We start from the raw sequence: 9587 nt of genomic DNA, 5'->3' as shown, positions 1-9587 counted from the left end.
GTGTATTCTTGGAAATTTATTTATTTTGACTAAGCCATTGCATTCCTGTAAATAGGTTGCATATAGATAGATTGCATTTAGTTAGTTTGCATTGAATAAATGTTGATACCCCTTTGCTTCTTTCTTGATTTTAGCATGAGGACATGCTTAGTTTAAGTGTGGGGAGATTTGATAAACCCCAGTTTCGTGGTTTATCTTGTGCATATTTTAGGGGATTTTATCACCTTTTTCCACATTTATTCAATGAAATATCATGTTTTTGTAATTCTCCCTTGAATTGTGCTTAAGTGTAAAAACATGCTTTTTAGGCCCTTAAATTGGTGATTTTAACTCACTTTAATTCCATTCGATGCCTTGATGTGTTTATTAAGTGATTTCAGGTTCATAAGGCAAGTATTAGATGGAAGAAATGAGGAAAAAAGCATACAAAGTGGAGAATACATGAGGAAACAAGAATTGGGAATGCATCAATGGGCGCGCACGCATACAAGATGCGCACGCACAGAAGTGGCTTCGCATAGAGACGCGCACGCGTACATGCCGCGCACGCGCGGATGAAGAAACAGCCAATCGACACATACGCGCACATGGCGCGTACGCGCCGATACTCACACGTGACCCACTTAAAGGCAAAATGCTGGGGGCGATTTCTGAGCTGCCCAGGCCCAAATCCAACTTGTTTCTGAGTGTATTTCATGCAGAATTGAAGTCCAAGGAAAGGGGGAGCAATTAGTTAATCAACATGAGCCTTTAGTTAGTTTTCTAGAGAGAGAATCTCCCTCTTCTCTCTAGAATTAGGTTAGGATTAGGTTAAATTGTTTTGGATCTTAAATTAATTACTTGATTTCATCTTATTTCTTTTATAATTTTTCATTTCTACATCTTGTCTTTCTTAGTTGTAATGTTAATTTCTCATTTTGCTATCTTTTATGTTGATGAACATTGTGGATCTAATTTTCTTTTAATGCAAATTTATGTTTCCATGTCTCTTTTATGTCTATCTTTATTGATATTGTTGAGTTCTTGCTTATATTAGTTATGGGTTTCCTTAATTTTAGCATTTTGTGATGTTTACTTTTATTGCACATTAGGTGTTTGATAGAATGCTCTAACTAGATTTTGAGTAGTTCTCTTGACCCTTGGCCTAGGCTAAAGGGATTGAGTGATCTTGAGTACATAGGCTTCATTGAATTGGTGATTCTAGAACCCGTGGAGATCAATTTGAGAACCATTGACTCTAGCCTACTACTAAGTTAATTAGTACCTAGGTTGGGACTTATGGATTGATATTGATCAAGCCATTTGATATACTCCAAGCCTAGGAGTAGACATTGCGTACTTAAGGCTTTAGTGAGTAGACCTAATGAGCTTAGTTCCTTATAATTATCAATATTTGATTTGTTGATAAGGATGGTGATCTCAATTACCTAAGTCTTAGCCAAGAGTTCTTTATCTTGCTTTCTCTAATCACTTGCTTGATTTACCTTTTCTTGTTCCTCTTATAAACCAAAACCCCCTTGCCCCTTCATAGCCAATAATTGACCACTTCATTGCAATTCCTTGTGAGATGATCCGGAGTCTAAATACTTCAGTTAATTCTTATTTGGGGTTTGTTATTTGTGACAACCGAAATTTTTTATGTGAGAATTGTTTGTTGGTTTAGAGCTATGCTTACAACGAAGTTATTATTTCTATGAGAGAAATTCTAGACCACTGAGCAAAAATCTCATTACCACACCACTATTTCGTGGTACATTTTATGCTTAATTGAGTGGATTTTATCCACTATTCTCATACTTATTTATAGAATTCGCATGTTTTACATTTTCCTTCCTAATTTTGAGCTATGATTGAAAACATGCTTCTTTGGCCTTAAATTTGCTATGTTTAATCCTCTCTTATTACCATTCGATGCCTTGATATGTGTGTTAAGTGTTTTCAGGGTTTATAGGGCAGGAATGGCTTAGAAGATGGAAAGGAAGCATGCAAAAGTGGAAGGAATACAAGAAATTGAAGGAATTGCTAAGCTGTCAAGCCTGACCTCTTCATACTAAATCGATCATAACTTGAGCTACATAGGTCCAAATGAGGCAGTTCCAGTTGCGTTGGAAAGCTAACATCCGGGGCTTTGAAATGATATGTAATTTACCATAGTTTCCATGCAGTTAAGTGACGCGCACGTATGTATCACGCATATGCGTGACCTTGCAAAAGTTCAGCGACGCATACGCGTGACGTACGCGTACGCGTGACGTGCGCCACGTGCGGAAATCGCAGAAGACGCTGGAGGATATTTTAGGCTGGTTTTGGACCTAGTTTTTGGCCGAGAAAACACAGATTAGAGGCTGCAGAGTGGAGGAATCATTCATTCATTGATACAACTTTCATTCACATAATTTTAGGTTTTAGATGTAGTTTTCTAGAGAGAGAGGCTCTCTCCTCTCTCTAGGTTTTAGGATTCTTAGGTTTAGCTATTTTCAATTTTGGATTTCTACTCTTTTTCAATTTAGTTTCTCTTCTACTCTTATTTGTTCTAGCATTCTAGTTTATTTATTTCCCTTATTGATTACTTTATGTTGCTATTTTAGTTTATGAACTCTCATGTTAGATTTGATTTTCTATTTAATGCAATTTGAGGTATTTCATATTTATGATTGCTTTCTTCAATTTATGTTATTGATTCTTTCAATTGGTTGTTTGGATTTTATTATCTCTTATTGCTTTTCTATGTTTTTATGTTGTGCCTTCCAAGTGTTTGACAAAAATGCTTGGTTGGGTTTTAGAGTACATTTCTCTCCTCTTGGCTTTGGTTGAGTAATTGGAGACTTTTGAGTTATTAAACTCCTTTGTTGATTGATAATTGGAAGTTGCTAGTTGATTTGGATCCCTCTAAAGCTAGTCTTTCCTTAGGAGTTGACTAGGACTTGAGGAATCAAATTGATTCATCCACTTGACTTTCCTTCATAGTTAAAGGTTAATTAAGTGGGAGCAATGGACGATTGATGTCACAATTGATAAGGATAGCTAGGAAAGGACTTCTAATTCTCATACCTTGCCAAGAGCTTTATTAGCTATTAATTTAATTCTTGCAATTTACTTTTCTTGTTCCTTATTCAAAACCCCAAAAAGGTACAATCTCATAACCAATTATAAGTATACTTCCCTGCAATTCCTTGAGAGACGACCCGAGGTTTGAATACTTCGGTTATTATTTTTATAGGGGTTTGTTACTTGTGACAACCGATTTTTTTGTATGAAAGGATTCTTTCTTGGTTTAGAAACTATACTAGCAACGAGAATTTATTGTAAAATTCTTTACTAGCAAAAATCCGTTCATCAAAATGGCACCGTTGCCGGGGAATTGCAAACGTGTGCCTTATTATTGGTTATTGTGAATATTGTGAATAATTTTCTTTTTCGTTTCTTTGTTAGTTATTTCTAGTTTTAGGAGTTTATTTTCATTAATTCTTATTAGTTTTTGTTTTTACTTGCTACTATGAATTCTCACCCCTTTGCCTATGAGTTTGGTTCAAATTATGGTGTAGAGAATGGAAGCTATAATGCGAACATGCATCAAGGTTGGGACAATCAAAGATGGGAGGAGTGACGTGGCGGAAATTGGCGAGTTAAGAAATTATTATAAGAGATACGTTGCGAGTACAGTTCTTAACCAACCGAAAATCCGTTTATCAATTTAGAAGGGTTGTCACAAAATTAGAATTAAAATACTGGGAGTATGAGTCCCAGGTCGTCTCCCAACGAGTTGCAGAAAGATGTGCTATTTTATTAATCAAATGTTTTTAAAAATGGTTTGAGTTGATAAACAGGAAATTAAATTAGGGAATTTATGTAATTTTAAATAAAGACCTTGACCGGGAGTAGATTAGTTGGAAGCCCTATTCTTGTTGGAGTACTCTCAAGATTAATTGATGGTTGAAGGTTGTTCTGCTTAGTTATCCCTTATTAGGTAGGGGAAAGTCAAGCAAGTTGGAAAGCTATTTCTATTCATAAGTTCCAATCCTCTCTCTTGGAAAGGGTTAGTGTCAGTGACTAGAGGACAATCCAACAATAAACCCAATTACAATTTTTCTCTTGAGCATTCCAACTCAAGGTCCTCCTTTCAATCAACTCCCCATCAAGTTATGGAACTACTCGCTCATTATGAATGTAAACTTCACAAAATAATAAAGAGAGATAAAGAAAGACATGATAGATAATAATCAAAAAGATCAATTAAAAATAAAAATGGTTCTTGTATTAATAAATTCTAAAGATAATCCAATAGTAATTCTAAGTAAATTAAGGACATGGAAGAGTAAGAAACAAGTAAGGAAAAACAAACTAGAATAATAAAGTCCTGGCGGAGGTAATAACTCTTCTCAATATCCCAATACAAAAAGCAATGAAAACGAAATCCTAAGAACTACCAATGTGTAGAGAGAAAACCTAGAGGAGGAGTAAAATCAGATCTAAAACTTGAAATTATGCGGAATGAATGTTCACTTGGTCTCTGCATGTTCCCTGACTCTAATCTGCTTTTCTCGGCCAAAAATTGGGTCAAAACAGGGCCCAAAATTGCCCCCAGTGAATTCTGCAGATTCTGCAGATCGCGCTCGTTATGCGATCGCGTCATCTAGGCGTTCGCGTCATCCAGCGTTTCGCCTTGCCACGCGTGCGCGTCGTCCACGCCTTCACGTCACGTGTGCAGTTTCCAATCCGCGCAGTCGCGTGAGCCATGCGTCCGCGTCACTGTAATTTCCTCTATGTTGTGCGGTCACGTGAGCTATGCGTTCGCGTCACTTCTCGCTGTCATCTCCTGAAACACTCAACACACAGATCACGGCATCGAATGGAATAAAGGAGAATTAAAATACAAAATTAAAAGTCTCTAGGAAGCAAGTTTTCAACCATGAAGTATTTTTAGGAAGGAATTATAAATGCATGCTTATCATATGAATAAGTGGGTAAGGATTTGATAAAACCGCACAATTAAGCACAATATAAACCATGAAATAGTGGTTTATCAACCTCCCCACACTTAGTCATTAGCATGTCCCCATGCTTAGTTGAAGGAGATAAAATAAATGAGTAGGAACATGTAAAACTCATGCAATGCAATGCAACCTATATATGTGAATGCAACTATATGATTCTTGTCGACTTGGTCAAAAGTAAATAAGCTCTTCAAGACAATCACAAATCAAATTCCACTAATTCAATTCTTATTCAGTAAAAATAGATAAAAATGCAAGAAGGTAGCTCATGAAAGCAGGGAACATAGAACTTAAGCATTGAACCCTCACTGATGATGTATGTATGCTCTAATCTCTCTAGTGTATAGGGTAATCACTCTATCCTTCTTTAATCATGCTTTCTAATTTTTGTTCTTCTCCTAACCAATCAACAACAATTAATATACCAATGCGAACATCATGAGGTCTTTTCAAGGTTGTAATGGAGCCAAGGTATGGGTAAGGGTACATATATGGTTAAGTAAGCTTATAAATTGAATCTTTAATTAGCCCAAGCTTTCACCTAACACATATATTTTCTTTATAGCTTAAATTTCACACTTAGCTACCCAAAATTTTCTTTTTACATTCCTTACTCATGTATCAAATTTTATTTTAATTTTATCATACATGCATTGATCTTTGAATTCTTAACTTGATATTAGGGTAATTTTGTCCCCTTATTTAATTATTGAATATTTTTTTGGTTTTTTTTTTAACATAGTTTATCAATGCACATAGATTTTTAATTTTCTATAGTTTCACATGAGTAGGTACCCAAATTCCCATTATATCATCATGACATATTCCCTTATTATCTCTTGTTCCCACAATTTTCCCATACTTAATTAACACACAATTCTATCTTAAACTAACCAAAGATTCAATTGGGATATATAATTTTTTTCCACTTAAGGCTAGTAATGTAGTAAAATAAAGAATAAATGGGATTTAAAGGCTCAAAGTGGCTAACAAAGGTAATTGAAAGGATCGGCTTATTTGGGATAAGTGAGCTAAACAAATAATGGCCTCAATCATATGCAAGCATACAAATATATTAAACATTAGACATATAGGATGAAATAAAGTATAGATTACAATCATAGAGAAGTAAACACACAAGAATAAAATAATTATGGTTAAATAATGTAACCATGTATAAAGGCTCAAATCTCACAGGCTGTGTCTTGTATGCTATTCTGTATGCCCAGAGTGCATCTTGTAGCCTGGTGCTCTAGTCTCTTCTATGAGGTTTGACTATCTTCTGTAATATGCACTTTATCTCTCTGTTAGACACCTCGGCTTGCCCATTAGTCTGAGGATGGTAGGCTGTTGCTACTTTATGAATTATCCCATGCTTCTTCAGTAATCCTGTTAGTCTCCTGTTACAAAAATGGGTGCCTTGATCGCTCACGATTGCTCGTGGTGATCCAAAGCGACAAATAATATGGTTTCTCACAAAGGAAACAACAGTGTTAGCATCATCAGTGTGGGTAGGAATTGCTTCCACCCATTTAGAAATGTAATCTACAGCTAACAAAATATAAAAATAACCATTAGAATTTGGAAATGGACCCATGAAGTCAGTGCCCCAAACATCAAAAATTTCACAGAAAAGCATAATCTGTTGAGGCATCTCATCCATCTTGGATATATTACCAAATTTTTGGCATGAAAAACAGGATTTACAAAATTCAGCAGCGTCTTTAAAAAGGGTAGGCCACCAGAATCCACAGTCTAAGATTTTTCTAGCTGTTCTTTGAGGGCCAAAATGTCCTTCACTCTCAGATGAGTGACAGGCCTTTAAAATGGACTGAAATTCTGATTGAGGCACACACCTTCTAATTACCTGTTCAGCGCCACATCTCCATAAATATGGGTCATCCCATATATAATATTTAGACTTGCTTTTTAGCTTGTCTCTTTTATGCTTAGTAAAGTTTGGAGGAAAGGTGTGGCTAACTAGATAATTAGCTACAGGCGCATACCAAGGGACTACTTCAGATACTGCTTGCAGGTTATCAAATGGGAAATTATCATTTATATGAGTGGAGGTATCCTTAATGTGCTCAAGGCGACTCAAGTGGTCCGCCACTAGATTTTGGTTACCACTCCTATCTTTAATTTCTAAATCAAATTCTTGTAGTAGCAGTATCCAACATATAAGCTTTGGTTTGGACTCCTTTTTAGCTAATAAATACTTTAGAGCTGCGTGGTCTGAGTACACTACTACTTTAGTACCAAGTAAATAGGCTCGGAATTTATCCAGAGTAAAAACAATATCAAGAAGCTCTTTCTCAGTAGTAGTATAATTAGACTGAGCGACGTCTAAACTCATAGATGCATAAGCAATTACAAAGGGATCCTTACCTTCACGCTGAGCCAGTGCTGCTCCTACTGCATGGTTGGAGGTGTCGCACATTATTTCAAATGGTTGGCTCCAGTTTGGTCCTCTCACAATTGGAGCTTGAGTCAGGGCGGTCTTCAGCTTATCAAACGCTTGTTTGCAATCCTCACTGAACTCGAACTCAATATCTTTCTGCAGTAGTCTGGATAAGGGAAGTGCTACCTTACTAAAGTCCTTAATGAATCTCCGGTAAAAGCATGCATGGCCAAGGAACGAACGGACTTCCCTCACAGAGGAGGGGTAAGGTAAACTAGAAATAACATCCACCTTTGCTAGATCCACAGAAATGCCAGTATTAGATACAACATGTCCTAGTACAATCCCTTGTGTAACCATAAAGTGACATTTTTCAAAATTCAATACAAGATTTGTACCGACACATCTATCTAATACTCTAGACAAACTATCCAAGCAAAGATTAAAGGAATCACCATAAACGCTAAAATCATCCATAAAAACCTCCATACAGTCCTCAATAAGGTCAGAGAAAAGACTCATCATACACCTTTGGAAAGTAGCCGGTGCATTGCACAAGCCAAAGGGCATTCTCTTATAAGTATAAGTCCCAAAAGAACATGTAAAACTGGTCTTCTCCTTATCTTCAGGAGCTACATGAATCTGGAAATAGCCTGTGTAACCATCTAAAAAGCAATATGTGATTTACCTGACAGGCGATCCAGCATTTTGTCAATGAATGGAAGAGGATAGTGATCCTTATGAGTGGCTTGGTTGAGACGCCTGTAATCAATGCAGACTCTCCAGGCGTTTTGTACTCTGGTTGCTATGAGCTCTCTATGCTCATTCTTCACTGTAGTAACTCTAGACTTCTTGGGTACCACTTGTACTGGGCTTACCCATTCACTATCTGAAATGGGGTAGATGATATCCGCCTCAAGTAGTCTGGTCACTTCCTTTTTGACAACCTCCAAGATAGTGGGATTCATTCTTCTCTGGGGTTGACGAACAGGCCTTGCTCCCTCTTCTAGAAATATTTTGTGCTCACAAACTTGAGGGTTGATGCCTTTTATGTCAGGCAAGCTCCATCCAATTGCTCTTTTGTGTTTCCTCAACACACTGAGTAGCTTTTCTTCTTGTTGAGAAGTAAGTTTCCTTGCAATAATAACTGGAAACTTTTGTTTGTCCTCAAGGTAAGCATACTTGAAGTATGGAGGGAGGGGCTTTAATTCTAATTTCTGCTCATGGTCAGGCTCTAGATTATCTGGAGCTGATAAAGTGCCCTCATTGTTCTCCAAGAGTGTCCCCACACTTAGACCTTGTCATATGTACATCTCTTTGAACTCCTCCTGGTGAACTTCAGCCACGGTTTCATCTATGATATCATACTGGAGGATAGAATGATCTTTCGAAGGGTGCTTCATAACTCCATTCAGATTAAAGCTTACTACTCGGCCGTCTATTTCAAAAGAGTATGTTCCTGAAAAAGCATCCAATTTGAACTTTGAGGTCTTCAGGAATGGTCTTCTGAGTAGGATTGATGATGGCTTCTCTGAGTCATTTTGGGGCATCTACAGGATATAAAAGTCAATGGGAAATGTGAGCCCCTTAATGCCCACTAATACATCTTTAGCAACTCCAACCACTGTAATAATGCTTTTATCTGCTAACACCAAACGAGCTGCCGACCTTTTTAAGGGAGGGAGCCTCAAAATATCATATATAGACAAAGGCATTATACTAACATAGGCTCCTAGATCACACATGCAGTCAGAAAATACCACACCACCAATAGTACAATTAACCATACATCGACCTGGATCACTACACTTTTCAGGTATACCGTCCATTAAAGCAGATATAGAACTACCTAAAGGAATAGTTTCTAATTCATTAATTTTGTCTTTATGTATACATAAATCTTTTAGAAACTTTGCGTATTTAGGTACCTACTGAATAACATCAGAAAGGGGAACAATTACCTCAACCTTTTTTAATATTTCTACCATTTTGGGATCACGTTCCAACTGCTTCCTGAGCTTCCTTGCATGTTGTGGGAATGGAATAGGAATGGCATTTTCTGCAGTGTCTGCGCCCTTTGGTGCTTCTTCCTGTGATTGAGCTTCTTCTTCTACAGCCATGTCCTGTGTGTCCTCTTCCTCCTCAACATCTTCTATTTCCACTACCTCTTCAGCTGAGGCGTGTTCTGATGG

This window comes from Arachis hypogaea, chromosome 17 (assembly GCF_003086295.3).
Source record: "Arachis hypogaea cultivar Tifrunner chromosome 17, arahy.Tifrunner.gnm2.J5K5, whole genome shotgun sequence".
NCBI classification, from domain to species: Eukaryota; Viridiplantae; Streptophyta; class Magnoliopsida; order Fabales; family Fabaceae; genus Arachis; species Arachis hypogaea.
The sequence above is the reverse complement of the archived record's forward strand: the minus strand, read 5'-3'. Positions refer to the sequence as shown.